Below are 16,157 nucleotides of genomic sequence, written 5' to 3'. Positions count from 1 at the left end.
TGGTCAGCAGGTAAAGACATCAACTTCCGGAAAAGTAGTTCTGTTTCAGAGCTTTAGGACATTCCAGCAGCTTTGGGGCATCTTATTATAACACAAATTTCCCGAGGCCACAATGCCTTGCAGTTGTGGGAGGAAGGTGGGTGGGTAGAGAGTCAAAATTAATAAAAATACGGCCCTAGCTGCCCCAAACCACTCTGTGAAGATGATCAAAATGATAGGTAATAATTATTAGTAGCAGAGTCACCATGCCTTAAAATAATCCAAGCTTTCCACTCCTTTTGTGTAGAGTCCACGGGTCTAGTAATATCCCCACTGCTCTGATACTAGGAGCATTTCCTATTGATTGAGAGCCATTTTGGGGCAGCATTTGCCTCTCTTTCTTATACGTCATTCTTTGCTATTTAGTGTTTCTACTCTTGCTGCCACGTTGCTTTCCCTTTGCTTTCATATTCATTTTTCTCATGCTTTCTTAGGCCCTCCAGTGATACTGGAATCCTTAGAAAATGCCAATTTTCTAGACGCGCCTGGTCTGAAGTGAGCCTAGACTCCCTTAGGCATCTTTGCAACGAACACTGAAGGCATACTTTCATCTCATCTCTCCTCGAAAGAGCAGTTGTGGAGATGTAGGCTGAGGGTACAGAATTTACTGGATGCTCACTGAGTTATGCACAAAGTTATTAGGGTTCAAAATCTCTATTCTGGGCCTGCAGCAAATGAGAAATGACGAAATTGTGTCACAGCTCACTGTCAGGGTTAGAGAGTTTCAGTTTGGTGCAAAAGAGGATATAGTCTAGACCAGGTGGGTGTAACTGTGAAGACCACAGTCATGGGCAGAGAGAACAGGATGAATAACTAGTTGGAAGGAGCAAACCATGATATTGCTCTGGAAAGTAGAATTATATGAGTATTTTAAGTTTGTGGTTTAGGAAGTAAATATAACTTAACTTGTTCAAGGGTACAGCAAAACCATCACAGCCTTCCCCATTCTTTGGTCATATTTCTTTGGCTGTGCCCTTTCTGCATTTCTTCGAAATACCCAATTTCTTCTGGCTCCCATTTATCAAACATTACTCTCAGGAAAGGGTTGGAAGTGAATCTTTACTTAGGTCAAGTAACTAACAACAGATACTCATCTTTGTTTATTTGCATTTTAGTGAAGCTCCAAGTATGGAAAGGTGTGAATGTACACTTCATTTTAACATAAAAATTTAATGATTGCTTTGAGGGATTAACCCAATCCAGGGTAGAGGATTTCTTTTCCTCTCTCACAACTTGATTGGGTGGGAATCAAGGGGAAGACAACTGGGAGATGAAGAGTAGCAAAGGGAGTATAGCCTATGAACTTACCTTGGTGCCTAAGGTAACGAGTCATCCCCTGCCCAACCCTTAGTGCATACTATCCAGGATGTTTCTGGGGAGCTGAGAGAAGATACACTTAGAAAAGTTCCTTTAAAGAGGTCCAAAGACTACCAGTCAAATTGCTCTACCTCCTTAGATGAATGCCATGCCACACCTCTCTGCCCCCAATCTCTTCATCGGTCCATCAAGGTGTGCAGTGTCTCCTTTTGAGCCTGTCAGTTACTGGCAGAAAATCCAGCAACACTTTTTTTTTTTTTGTAGAGGCAGCCCCTGTTTTGGTTGCTTTTCCAAAATGTTCCAGTACCCATATACCTAAGCAGCTACTAGATACCCTAAAAACATGGTGGAGAGAACTCCACACCTGATTTGGGCTAAGACTGCACTAATCAAGCTTGAGATCGCCTAGGTCAGCACAGTAGTTTAGTGATGTCACTATTACACAAATTAAAAAAAAAAAAGACTCTAAAGTAGAATTTCAAATATCTGTTGGAGGATGAGAAGAGGCGTATTAAAATTTTTTTGATATACTCAGTCTCGGCCGAGAGGAAAAAGTATGGAGAAATGTCAGGTGGATATGTAGAGAGGTGAGAAAAGGAAAGGAGGGAAGAAAAACAAATTCTAAGACATCACATACATATCTGATTATACTTTAAAAAGACTGGATTTGAATAGCAAGGGATTGTAGGAAAATTCTATTCTTTGGCCACAGTATGAAAACTAAAACATAAATTATATCACTTATTGATTATATTTTGCAATCTTGGAAAGAGAAGGAAAAAGCAAGAGGAAAAGAAAAGGGTGGAGTTCAGTGAATTACAAAATATGTCAATAGAAGACATCTTTAAGAACACTTCCAGTAAGACCACGAAATTATATTACAGGAATGCGTCATCCACCCTAAGATCTCCATATGGACTTGTATGGAAATAAAGGCAATAATGGAAATTGAGATCATTCCCTTCAGCCTGATTTAAAACAATTGGAGAGAAATTCTGATGCATGCCACAGAACAAAGTTAAAGAAATAAAATACGTGACATTCTATTCATTCATTCAATAAATGCTTTCAAATCTTCAGGTGGAATGCTGCCAACTTTTACAGGGCCAGTGAGCAGGTTGGGGCCAATGTAGAACAATGGGAAATATATAGAAAAGTGAAAGATTTAATTGTTTTATATCAAAAAGCTTTTAGGAAGTGAATGTGACACTGAAACTGACGTTGGATTTCCTATAGGTACATGGTGTGATAGTCATTAGTAATGCCCACTAAGTATTTCTGTTTCTCCACCTTCTGGCAGCATGTAGCATTAAATTCTATGGTTTTCTGGTGTTTGGTGGGATCATGTGATTGTTTCTGGCCAATAAGATGTGAGCAGAAATTATTTGTTATCTCAGAGTCAAGCATTTGATTGCTGACACTCCAGAACTCTTTCCCTCTGGCACGGAGAAAAATATTTGAGATGGTGGCTGCTCTATCACCTGGATTCCTGATTGATTCCTGATGTTATGTAGCATGAACAAAATATAAACTGTTATTGTTTTAAGTCATTGAGATTTTGAGGTTGTTCATTACTGTTAGCATAACTTGATCTTTCCTGATTTATAGGAAGAAGTGATCTCATATGGGTATTAAAGCAAAGGATGACTTCAGAAGGTTGGGGGCCTAAGCACATTCAGATGCAAAAGTTAAGACAAGAAGGAGAAAGAGGAAGAAGAAAAGAACAAGGAGATGGAGGTAATGATTAATGTACTTAATATCTTCCTTCTGTCCCCATCCCACCTCCTTACAAAACACAGTTCCCCAAACCTGCCTCTGATCTGCTTTCTGAGGTTATTTACTGGTACTCCCCCATATGCATTTATTCCAATCAAACTGTTCCCTACACCTCTGGTAAGTCTTGAAGCTCTGCCTCCTTGTCCCTACCTCTTTCTCACCCCTGACTTTTAGTGAAACAATCACAGAACTCAGTGTTGGAAACTTAGAGATCACCTGGTTTGAATTTTACCTGTGTTGTGAATCCCTGCTGTGCTGCCCTTCTTCTGTTGACCTGAAAACTTTCAGTTAAGCTTTGACTCATTTTTGCTATTGAGGCCCATAGAATAAGCCTTAACTACACCAGCTTTCAGGAAAAAGGACCGTGGTCTATAAAGCTGGAACAAAGAAACAAGCACACATATTTGAAAACAACTTTAAAATATGCTCACTTAAAATTTGCTTTTTAAATATTTTTTCAAGTAGGTTCAAAAATATTAAGTTCAGAGTGATCCTATCTTGATAAAGGAGGGATATGTTATAAATATATATGAAAGGAAAGTCCAGAAAGATGTACATACTAATGCCAAATATCTGCATGATGAAGTTATGGGTACTTCCTAACTTCTTTTTGTTTTTTGTTTTGTTTTTATACATTTTTTCCCAATACATATGTATTATTTGTGAAATGAATGAAAAAAGTTATGACTCATATACACGTATTCAAAGGCATTAATTTGATTGACAAGACAAAGAGACTGTTAAAGAATACCTACTAAATCATAACTAGATCAGAATATTAAGGTTTTATAAATACCTAAGAAAACTGACTATTGTGTATCTTACCAGGCAAATGGGACATAGGACTAATAATCTTTCCAAGGAAAATGAGATTAGTCATAATGTGATCAAAGTCAAAGCCAAACCATAGTTCATAAATTTATGCTGAGGTTGCCTGGCATACATGGTTGCTTTTGGATAACTCTCCAGGGCCCTTGCTGTATATGACAAATCTTGACCTTAACCTCCACATAAATATTTAATTCTTCACAAATGTTTACAGAGGATATACTTTATGTTAAGTATTATGCTGTATACTAGGTGGGAATATGAAGATTGATAAAACATGATCTCAAAGAGTTCATAATTTCCTATTTGGAAAATCATCAAGCAGGCTTGATTCTTCATGTGGAAGTTTTTGAGAGGAGTTTAGTTAAAGGCACACTACGCCCATTGTCTTTCCGTGTCCTCTGACAAGATGAAGGGAGAATCTACCAGGAAGATAATTGGTCTTAGCGTCTTCAGTTCTGATAACACTGACAAGGGCAGCTGCTGCCTGCTGCCACCAAGACTGGTGACTGCTCATGAAGTATTAGGTATAATTAGGTGAGTACATCCTTCTTTAAAAAAAAAAAAAGCTCTATATCATCAGAAACAGCTTTACTTTTGTAGGAGGAAATAATTTCCTCCTTCTCTGCCTTTGTGTTCTGCTCAGTTGCTGTGGGCAAGATCTTTGTGTCTCCTTCCACTCACCATCCCTTCTTTTAGTACAACAGATGGGGCTGAAGGAAGGAGAGAAATCGAGCGTATCTCCCAGATCTTCTTTCCCCACGGTTACGAAGCACCACTAGTGAGAGAAGTCCTATCTTTCTCTCACCAATTTCGTCCAGTCCATTTCCATGCCCTGTGGTCTCTACCTCCAAAACAAAATGGTGGCAGAGATTGTTAGATGATTATCAAACCAGGTTCCTTTTCTATCTGGACACAATCATAGACTACATTTCTCTGCCCCTTCAGCAGTTAGGTGCGTGCACTATGTGGCTAGGTTCTAGTTAATAGAGTGTGGGTTAATTTGATGTATATCAGTTTCAGAATAGAGCCATAAAAATCTCCAACAAGTAGTCACTCATTTGCATCTGATGACTAAATGGGAACTTTTGTGACCCTAGAGGAAAGTATAGTCAAAAGGTGGAAGGAGCCTCATTCTCTGTGGGACCAGATAGAGAGAAGAACACCAGCCAAAGTTCTACTGTGTTAAGGCACAGAGATCAGAATTTACTTGTTATCCTAACCAATACACTACCATCAAATTGTGTTAGATCTGCCTCCTTTTTTAAAAATTCTTTTTTATGTTTACTTATTTATTTTGAGATAGAGAGAGCTGGGGAGAGGGGCGGGGGGTGGGGGGAAGAAAAATCCCAAGCAAGCTCTGTGCTGTCAGAGCCCAAGGATGGGACTCAATCTCACAAACTGTGAGATCATAACCTGAGCAGAATCAAGAGTCTGACACTCAACCGACTGAGCCACCCGGACACCCCTACATCTGCTTTCTTCTATCTGTATGCTTCCACCCTAGTCCATGACCCCATAATCTTTTGCGTGGACTATTGCTGTCCTATTTCCGTCCTTCTGCTCTTGCTCCCTACAAGTCATTCTCTGCAAAGCACCCTGAGTGATCTTTTGAAAGCATACATCAATCAGAACTTGTAACTCCCCTGCTTAAAAACCGATTTCTGTGGCACTGAAAATAACATCAGTCTCTTGATGTTGGTTTCTAACCCCATCCTGCTCTGGTTCTTGTTCACATCTGCAACCTCCCCCACTTTGCTGTAACTTGACCAATTCAAGCTCATTCCCACCACAGGGATTTTTCAGTTACTCTTTCCTTTCTCTGGAACGATCTTTCCATTCATCATCTTTCTTGTATTCAAATCTGAACTTAATTACTACACTCATAACGAGGCCTTTGTTGCTCAATCTAAAGTAGCCTCCTGTCACTATTTTGGGGTAGGATCCTATTTTTTAATGGTCAGGTTTATTGAGGTATAATTTACATATGGAAAGTCACTTTTTATAAGGTATACTACTCTATGAATTCTGACAAATGCATACAACTGTGTAACCACCACAATTAATATGTAGAACATTTTTGTCACCCCCAAAATTTCCCTCTATATTATCCTAGTTTAAGTCTCTGCAATAAATTTGTTGCAATCTAATATTCTCTCTTGTTTATGTATTAATTTATAATTTCAGTCATTTGTTTTGTTATTCATTATGTTCTGCTAGAATATAGGTCCACGAAAGCAGGGTCCTTACCTCCTGGTTTGCCTCTGTATCTACAGTACCAAGAATAGTAGCTGGTATGTCACAGACTCTGAAAAATATTTTTTTTTAAATTTTTTTTTCCAACGTTTTTATTTATTTTTGGGACAGAGAGAGCCAGAGCATGAATGGGGGAGGGGCAGAGAGAGAGGGAGACACAGAATCGGAAACAGGCTCCAGGCTCCGAGCCATCAGCCCAGAGCCTGACGCGGGGCTCGAACTCCCGGACCGCGAGATCGTGACCTGGCTGAAGTCGGACGCTTAACCGACTGCGCCACCCAGGCGCCCTGAAAAATATTTAAATATTTGTGGAAGAAAGGAAGGAAGGGAGGGAGGAAGCAAGAGAGAAGGAAGGACCTCTTAGAGTCTTTATATTTTCATTTGTCTTTGGGATATGTAATACCACCTTCTGAGAGTACTGGTGAGAACCATAGGATGTGTGGACTCTGAAAGCCCTAGCGCCATGCTGGCATCCTGTAGTGTTCAGTATATAGAATTCCTGTTACATTTGAAGTCAGTTCACCAGTCTTCCTTGGCTTGTTTGGCACTTTCCATAGGGCTGGTCTTCTTATTTTTCCTTTTTGCTATTTTCTTCAGTGGTGCTGCCCTCCACTGGTACAGGGCCTCTCAGTCACTACCGTTAAGTCTTCAGGTCAGGGTGGTCACTGAGACCTCCCTCAGCAGCCTCCATACTAGCAGGAGAGAGAAGCTTCCAGGTTTCTTTTAATTCTTGCCAGTGATTGCACATGTGTCTTTCACAGGACCCGTACTATATACGGAGCAAAATAAGGAATTGTCTGTTGTCTCTGGTCTCTGTGGCTCCAGTAACCCAGCAAACTGAGCAGCTCACCTTGCTCTGAGGTTCTTGGGTTCTTGCAAGGATTTACTCCCCTCTCTAAGCCCCATTTAGTGCTTCACCATAGCCCCAGACCTCAAGGGAGTCAGCCCCCTACCAATCCTGACATCCTTTTCTGAGGGACCACTGCCCACAGTGATGCTCATTTGCCTTTAGGTTGTGGCTGTCAGATTTCTTATGACATTCAAGTGAAAACATTTTGTCACTACTCTCTAGGTCCCATCTCAAGGGGACTTTTATCTGCATACACTGGAGACCTTTGTTTTAATTCTTAGCCAATTTGTGGTGGGGACAAAGTCCAGAGCACAGACTTTTTGCTGTAAGTAAAACAGAGATATCTTTAAAAATATACAGCATCTTACCAGGATGTTCCCTCTAACATTGTGTGTAAGAAGACCAATTAGAAGCAATCATGATGTCAATAGACAAAGAAATGTTTAAGTAACTAGTGGGGTGCCTGTATCATGGAATACTGGGAAGCAGTGCAAAGGATGAGAAGGAAGAACTCCAAGATTCAAAAGGGACATTTTTTTAAATTAGTATTATTCGAGTACTTATATGGTAACGTAGTCAGTGAGTAATTAAAATTAAATTAATATAGAAATGTTAAAAAAAACCCAAAATTTATTAGATCTATTATCTAGTTTGAAACCTGGCAGAGAGCTCGGGGAACCTCTTTCTAACATCCTTAGATGTTAGAGGGTACATCCTCAATGCAGAAACATAGGCCCAGGGACATTAAACTGTCTTGGCTTATCAAGGTCATATTTATCAGAATCCGGACTAAGACCCAAGTCTGTTGATTCTTGTTCACACATCATTAATAAAGTCAATGTGTGGGAAATTTCTTTTTTCCTTTCTTTATACCTGTGTAATACGTTGTCACTGCATAGCCAATACTCTGAGACATTGATGGCCTTAGGATCAGGTGGAGGCTGGCACATATATCATGCTTGAAAAGGAAGATAACATTGCCTATAATGGGGCTGAAACATGGTAACTCATCACAACAAGCTCACTACCAGTTGGATTTTTTAAACGAAGAATTATCTTTAAATACTGTTAGTATTTGGATGAGAGAATGTTGGTAGGGCCAGAATGTTCCAAGCAAAGAGAAGCATACACATGGAAGTTCAGAAAATGGAACAGCTGAGTCCTCTGGAGAACAGCAAGTTCTTTAGCATAGCCGGGGAAGGGAGCTCAGGAGGATGGGGAAGTGGTCAAGAAGGGCCAGAGGGGAGCACAAGACAAGTCTTTGCAAACCTAAAGAGTTTGAGCATTATTCTGGAAGTAGAGGACAGTTCTTAAGGACCAAGAAACTGTCTACAACATGTTTCTTTCTTTAATTACTTCAGCCTGCAAGACTCTTTTCAGGAGACCCCTTGTTCATAAACTTCTATGACTCCCCAGACCAGTCAAGTGCATTTATTTGAGAGATTTAAGGACAACAATCTGTTTTAAAGAAAGGGACCTTTTAATCTAATGGCAAAGTGTGTGTGTATGTTTGTGTGTGCGTGTGTGAGCATGTGTGTGTGTATTACCATATATTTGGTGTATCTTGACATTAGGTGTTATTTGGAGAATAAATAAATTAAATACACACACACAGAAACGTATACATATTTTTGTTTATAATGTTTATTTTTTATTTTTTTAATGTTTATTTATTTATTTAAAATTTTTAATGTTTATTTTTGAGAGACAGAGAAAGACAGAACATGAGTGGGGGACAAGTAGACAGAGAGAGGGAGACACAGAATCTGAAGCAGGCTCCAGGCTCTGAGCTGTCAGCACGCAGCCTGACATGGGGCTCAAACCCACAAGCTGTGAGACCATGACCTAAGCTGAAGTCAGATGCTTAAACCCCTGAGCCACCCAGGTGCCTCTATAATACTTATTTGAGAGAGAGAGCATGAGCGGAGGAGGGGCAGAGAGAGAGAGAGGGAGAGAGAATCCCAAGTAGGCTCTGTGACATCAGCACAGAGTCTAATGTGGGGCTCAATCTCATGAAATGTGAGATCATGACCTGATCCAAAATCAAGAGCCAGGTGCTTAACCGACTAAGCCACCCAGGTACCCCAGATACATATTTTACAAATAATTGATGGGACACTTGGGTGACTCAGTCAGTTAAGTGTCTGACACTTCATTTCGGCTCAGGTCACGATCTCATGGTTTGTGAGATCGAGCCCCATGTCGGGCTCTGCGCTGATGGTGTGGAGCCTGCTTGGGATTCTCTCTCCCTCTCTCTCTGCCCCTCCCCTTCTTATTCTCTGTCTCTCTCCCTCCCAAAATAAATATTTAAAATAAAATAAAATAAAATAAAATAAAATAAAATGAGATAAAATAAAATAAAATAATTGTTTACCCATGCTTCAAAAGCACATGGGTATCTAATGCATACCATTAAGTTTGAAAGTCCTCATCCATAGAGACAGATTGTAGCCCTTAAATCTCTCTTATATAGAAATTCCACAGCTGCTACAAAAGAAAAAATTAAAAACCAGTATATTCATAGAAGGACTAAAACCAGGGAAAAATGCTATCATCAAGCAGAAATTTTGAAAAATTCTGAAGAGAAACAGATGTGGTTAGCTAAGTAGAGGAAAATGCATTAGCAGGAAAGTATTTCTATTAAAGGTGGGATTAGTTCCAGGATTGCTCTGAATGCATAGCAATGGCTGTAACAAATAGAAAAGATCCCTCCAGCAATCATTAGTGTGATTGGGGAAGCATCCAGAATTCTCAACTAAGTCAACTCTGTCCTAGCTGGAGGAAGACAGCAGAACTGTTCCTGCCTAGCTAGAGCAGTGAGGGTGGGCACTTGGGCCAGAGGCAGGGCTGCACCCTGGGTGACTTTTTACCCTCAGGAGGAAAGAGGAACTGGTATTTACAGAAGATAAGCTATGTAACATCTCAGTAGGCATTGGATTGTACCCCTTCCCAGCAATAACTAGTACAGAGTTGTTTAACAGAGGCAGAATTCTCAGACAGACACACATGGGATCTCAAAGACACAGATGAACTACAAACCATTTTACCATTAAGGTAAACATCACAACCGTGAAATAGAAACACTGAACTCAACTAACAGAACTAACATCTGAGGAAGCTGAATTTATAGAGATAAGAGTGGATTGTAACCATCAAACAAGAACAAAATATTATGTAAGAGAACCAGTGAATGATGACGGTAATAAGTATGATCATTGAAATGAAAACTCAATAGATGAGCTGAATAGCAGAATTGACACAATTAAAGACTGAATACAAGCTGGAAAGTTGAAAAGAGAAATTATCTCAGAACCCAATGGAAAAGCTCAGAAATGAAAAGTATGAGAAACGTTGAGGCATGATTATTGATCATTTGTATTTCTAGTTCTGGAACTTCTTTGTTTATGCTAGGCTGAACCACTAAAAGCTGGTCAAGTTTTAAGGATTGACAAGAAGGTTGACAGAGACTTGGCTGAGGTTACCACAAGGTCAAGGACACAATGTTGCAGACATGCTTCTTTCCAGTGCTCCTCCTGGCTGTGGAAGCATGCCCAAGATTTATAATCTGGGCTACCTGTAAGAATGTGGAATTCTTCAGATTAGGATATCCCAGTTCTTGGGCCTTTTATCCCTTTTTGGCTTGGGGAGATGGAAATAAAGATCAGAAATGTCAGCACTCATGAATTCTCTTATGATCATACAAGGGATTTCAAGTATCACAATGATATATGTTTCAGTATGTTTCATTCCTTGGACCCACTCAGAGTTTCAGTGCTAGAGACCTGCATATTGCTTTTCACACAACCTTTGCCGTTTTTCACTGGGTGTTGATATTTGCCATCTTTTTTTTTCAATGTTTGTTATTTATTTTTGAGAGAGAGAGAGAGACAGAGCATGAGTGATAGAGGGGCAGAGAGAGAGGGAGGCATAGAATCCAAAGCAGGCTCCAGGCTCTGAGCTGTCAGCGCAGAGCCCAATGTGGGGCTTGAACCTACAAACTGTGAGATCATGACGTGGGCCTAAGTCATATGCTTAACCGACTGAGCCGCCCAGGTGCCCTGATATTTGCCATATCTAAACATACCACATACATCTATGTTTCCCTTCCCTCCACCAGAAAAAAACCTATTTATTATTCAAAATTTTGCTCCCTCTCTCATCATGAAACTTTCCTTTATCCTACCCAGGTAGAATTACTTTCTCTCAGGGCACCTGGGTGGCTCAGTCAGTTAAGCGTCTGACTCTTGATTTTGACTCAGGTCATGATCTCATGGGGTCTGTGAGTTCAAGCCCCACATGGCACTCTGTGCTGAAACTGCAGAGCCTGCTTGGGATTCTTTCTCTCCCCTGCTCAAGCCACACTCTCTAAACAAACAAACAAACAAACAAACAAACAAACATACTAACTAAAAAAACCCAATTTATTTCTCTTAGACTTTCTTTACAAGAGTTCATCCTTATGATAACAACATTTTCTGAATCAAAAATGAATTCACAACATATCATTGACACATGTTAAGGTTTGTTTGAAAACAACCCTGTTCTGCAAAAGTTCTGCCACAAACATAATTGCTATTCCATCAAATTCATAGGTGTGGCTTGGAAGATAGCACCTTCAACCTGAGAAGCATAACAAACATAATAATGATAATTTGTGAGAGAGATAGTATGGTACTGGGAAGAAAAGAGATTTAAAGTCAGATAAATTAGCTTTGTGACCCTGAACATGTTGCTTTATCTCACCGAACTTCAGTCCACTTGTCTGTAAAATGTGGGTAAATATGCTCTTTGCAGGATTCCTGGGAGTGCGCTAACATATAAGAATGACTTCCAGTATGAGGTACACAACCCACACCCAGTGATGCTAATTTCCTTGATGCTTTATGGCACATTTTTCAAAGAAGTTATCATCAAGTATTACACTGAAGTATCACAATCCAGATAACATTCTTAATTTTGGAAAATTAGTTAGGGTCCACAACAACTAGCCCCTGAAGATTTTATTTACAGATTAGAGTAAAACGTGAATCCATACTTTAAAAGGTCTTCTCTTTAAGTTGTCATTATCCTTACATCCCGCCCCCCCCCCCCCCCCACCAAAACAGCAGGGAGGAGATGGCAGCAAGATTGCAAATTAATGGCAACTGAATAACTTCAAATTCCTTCTTCCTCCCTTGTTCCCACAGTCCTGCTGTCCTACTCTCCCTCCTTCTTCCTTTTCCCTCTTCCTTGGCCTCCCCTTCTTCTCTTCCGCTTGTTCTCTTTTTCTCTGTGTCTGTCTCTCATATATACACACATACAGAGACACAGAAACACACAAGAGACACACACATAGACACACAGACACAGACACACACAAAGAGACACACACAGAGACAGAGACACAAAGACACACACACACACACACACACACACACACACACACACACACACACAGACTGCTTGGGGAAATAAAGAGAAAGAAGCTGTTCTAAGAGACAGTAATGCATCCAGGGACTTTCCAAGTGGACTTTCCTCTCTTTCTTTCCCTTTTCCGTGTTCGTCCTTCCTAGCAAGTCAGAAATGTGCATGGCAAGTCAGGATGTGAGGGGTGGGGGTGTCCTGAAGAGCACTCTAACCACTGGCCGGTCCCCTTCTTTGTCAGAGATTCTCCAAATAAGAAGAGATTGGGTGGATGGAAGAGGAGGCTTTTGAAGGAGGAGAGAGAAAATCACTGTAACCCGGGGAGAGGAGGAGAGGAGGCTCAGAATGCCTGCAGAAATTGCTGTTCCTTTTCCTTAGTTAATACCACTTAACTGCCAACTGCTACCTGCTGCGTTCACATCTTGCTATTTTTTAAAAAATGCCAAATTCTCATTTCTATCACTCTTCCTGGTGTGCTTGTGGATGATTGGTTATAGAAGTTCATATGTAAAAGTGGCGAACATTACTCCTTTATTAAAATTGAATGTTTCTCGGGATGCCTGGGTGGCTCAGTCGGTTGAGCGTCTGACTTTGACTCAGGTCATGATCTCATGGTCTGTGGGTTCGAGCCCCACGTCAGGCTCTGTGCTGACAGCCCAGAGCCTGGAGCCTGCTTCTGATCCTATGTCTCCCTCTCTCTCTGCCTCTCCCCCATTCTCACTTTGTCTCACTCTGTCTCTCAAAAATAAATACATGTAAAAAAAATTTTTTTAATTGAATGTTTCTCAAAATAGCCGATATGGTTACTATAAAGGAAATATAATGACCACCTTATACACATCCTTCCACTTCTTGCTACCTTGGCTCTCCTTTTGCATAGGATGAATTCCACTTTATTTTCGTAATTATTTGTCTCCATGTCAGCCTTGTTGTTTTGTCTTTTGTGTGTGTGTGTGTGGCTGGTGGGAGGGAATGCTATAGGTGGGCAATTGCTTGACTTCTGTCTACATTATGACTTTAAAAGCAATATTTGCCTAACTAACAAGCAGATGGTTTTCTCTTCTTCTTGTCCATTGGTTTCCAAATGATGAGACTTTGCCTTTAGACACTCTCCATCCACATCAGAAGTTTCACTGTTAATGAAAAAGCCTTGCCTTTTCATGTCTCTTTATGTTTGTGTAGTGGTGTATAATTCAGAAGAAGAGTGACTACAACTGGAATTATTCACATTGTCATGTGAAGTTTTATTACTTCAAAATTGTATCTAGGTACTGTCTCTTTTATGATGGGATCTTGGCTTCTCCTGAACAATTAATCACTTGAGTCATTTCTGCCTCTGTGTTGCAATAGCACATGGGATGACACATCTGTACTATACACAGTATGATATTCTTATACTTACTTATCTGTCTCCTCCATGTAGACTGTGATGGGTATGAATGTTTTAAGAACTTTTAATACGTAATACCAGCTTGTCCTCTAGAAAGGTTTGCGCTAACGTATACACCATCTCCAGTATGAGTTTCATTTTACCTCTATTCCAACAAACACTGGATAGCATAATTTTTAAAACCTTTGCTAGTTGAGTAGAGCAGAATTGGCATCTCCGTATTATTTAAATTTACATCACATTGATTACTTTTGAGGTGAAACATTGAACCATATGTTTTATATAGTAATGGCTATTTGTGTTTTGAACTAATCCTATTTTGAGGTGGATCCAATTTTGTTATTTTATTATGATGTGCCCCACCCACCCCAACCTCCTACCCCGTGCTATTCAGCACTTCTGGGGATTACGATGCTTATTTCGCAAAACATTGCACTATGGTAATCTGATTAAATTACCTCATGGGAAGATACTATTAATGCCATAACATTTTCCTGGAAAATGGTAGCGCTGAATCAGTTCTTCATAGTTATCTCTGCCCAGTTACACTACTTCTGAATTACACATCACTACCAGTAAGTCCAATAAAAATTTATTCCAGATGACCTATCACTAATAAATCTGGAGAAAATTTGAAAAGTCCCTGGGAGTCAGTGGAAAATTACCTTTTTATGCTAGTAAAATTTTATAATACATTTTGTATATTTGTGTTGAAGAATCTTATCAGGGAAAGAGGAAAGGGATTTAGAAAATGGTTAGGGAGTTTTTCAATGTTTGATTTCATGTGAATTTTAATAGTTCACTATTAATGACAATAGCGATGATGAAATTAACAACTTAGTATAGCTAAGACGTATTGAGTGTTTAAAAGGTGATGAGCATTATTCTACAGGTTTTACACATTTTAACAGATTTATTCTTTACTACTCACCCTACCCATCTCCACCCTACTCAGTTTCCTGGGAGACTGAGGTTTACAGACAATATTATTGCAGTCTCTTGCCATCCGGCCTTCAGGGTGTCTGGCAGGTGGGAAGAATGAGAAGGAGATTGGAGGGAGTCAGGAGGAGAGAAGTTGGGGTATATATTTCCTGGCTTCCTTCCTGCCAGTTCGAGGCAGTTGTTGGCATCCTCTACTAAAGGATGCACCCTCGTTCTGTGACTCTCTGCATGCAGCTACGCTCTGGATGTTGGTAACTTGTTCCTCCCTTTGTGCCTCTTGTGATAATGGTGCTCTCGCCAAACCTTTACAGCCAGTCCCTTTATTAAACCTCCACCATTATCCTCCTGGGGTTCACCATCTCTTCCCTGCCAGGATCCTGGTTGATACATTTGATTGATAATTTATAGAATTCTTAGTTATAAATAACCCTCCTCAGAATCTTAAAGACATCTCTTCATTGCTTCAAGCGTTATTGAAAACTCTGATAATATTTTGATTCCTGAATTTCTATCTTTCCAACCCCAGAATCTTATTAAATCTTCTCTTTGTCCCTGGTATTGAGAAATTACACAAAGTTGTCTTTCTTTTTATTTTAGAAAATATTTTTGTTGGGTCACCTGGGTGGCTCAGTTAGTTAAGCTCCAACTTAGGCTCAGGTCATGATCTCACAGTTCTCAAGTTTGAGCCCCACATCAGGCTCTGCATTAACAGCATGGAGCTTGCTTGAATCCTCTGTCTCCCTCTCTCTCTGCCCCTCCCCAACTCATGCAAGCAGGCATGTGCTCACTCTCTCTCTCTCTCTCTGCAAAATAAACATTAAAAAAATTATTAAAGATTATTTTACTTATTAAAAAAATTTTTTTAATGTTTATTTCTTTTTGAGACAGAGAGAGACAGAGCATGAGCATGGGAGGGGCAGAGAGAGAAGGAGACACAGAATCTGAAGCAGGCTCCAGACTGCTGTTAGCACAGAGCCGGATGCAGGGCTGAAACTCATGAACCGCGAGATCATGACTTGAGCCGAAGTCAGACGATTAACTGACTGAGCCACCCAGGCGCCCCTATTTTATTTATTTTTTTAAGTAAGCTCCACACCCAATGTGGGGCTTGAACTCATGATCCTAATATCAAGAATTGCACACTTTACCAACTGAACCATCCAGGCACCCATGTGTCTTTCATGAGAAACCTTTTTCACTATGGTGTTGGACAATGTGTTCTAAGAATCTGGAAGTTTATGGTCTTGTGTATTGGGAATTTTTCTTTTTCTTTTTCTTTTTTTTTTTTTTTTGTAAGTTTTTTCATTTTGAAGTGGGGGGGCTGAGTGAGGGAGGGGCAGAGAGAGAGGGAGAGAG

The 16,157-nt window shown here is 40.1% G+C and overlaps 1 non-coding gene across 1 annotated transcript; it reads left to right on the top strand.

The window, feature by feature from the left end:
• The first annotated feature begins 13,027 nt into the window (after positions 1-13,027).
• On the top strand, positions 13,028-13,112 carry TRNAQ-UUG. Its single transcript has one exon. It is a non-coding gene; the product is annotated as a tRNA-Gln (tRNA).
• Positions 13,113-16,157: the final 3,045 nt, after the last annotated feature.

The sequence above is a fragment of the Felis catus genome, chromosome C1 (genome assembly GCF_018350175.1).
Source record: "Felis catus isolate Fca126 chromosome C1, F.catus_Fca126_mat1.0, whole genome shotgun sequence".
NCBI classification, from domain to species: Eukaryota; Metazoa; Chordata; class Mammalia; order Carnivora; family Felidae; genus Felis; species Felis catus.
Note: the sequence above shows the minus strand (reverse complement) of the source record. Positions and strands in the feature narration are given on the sequence as shown.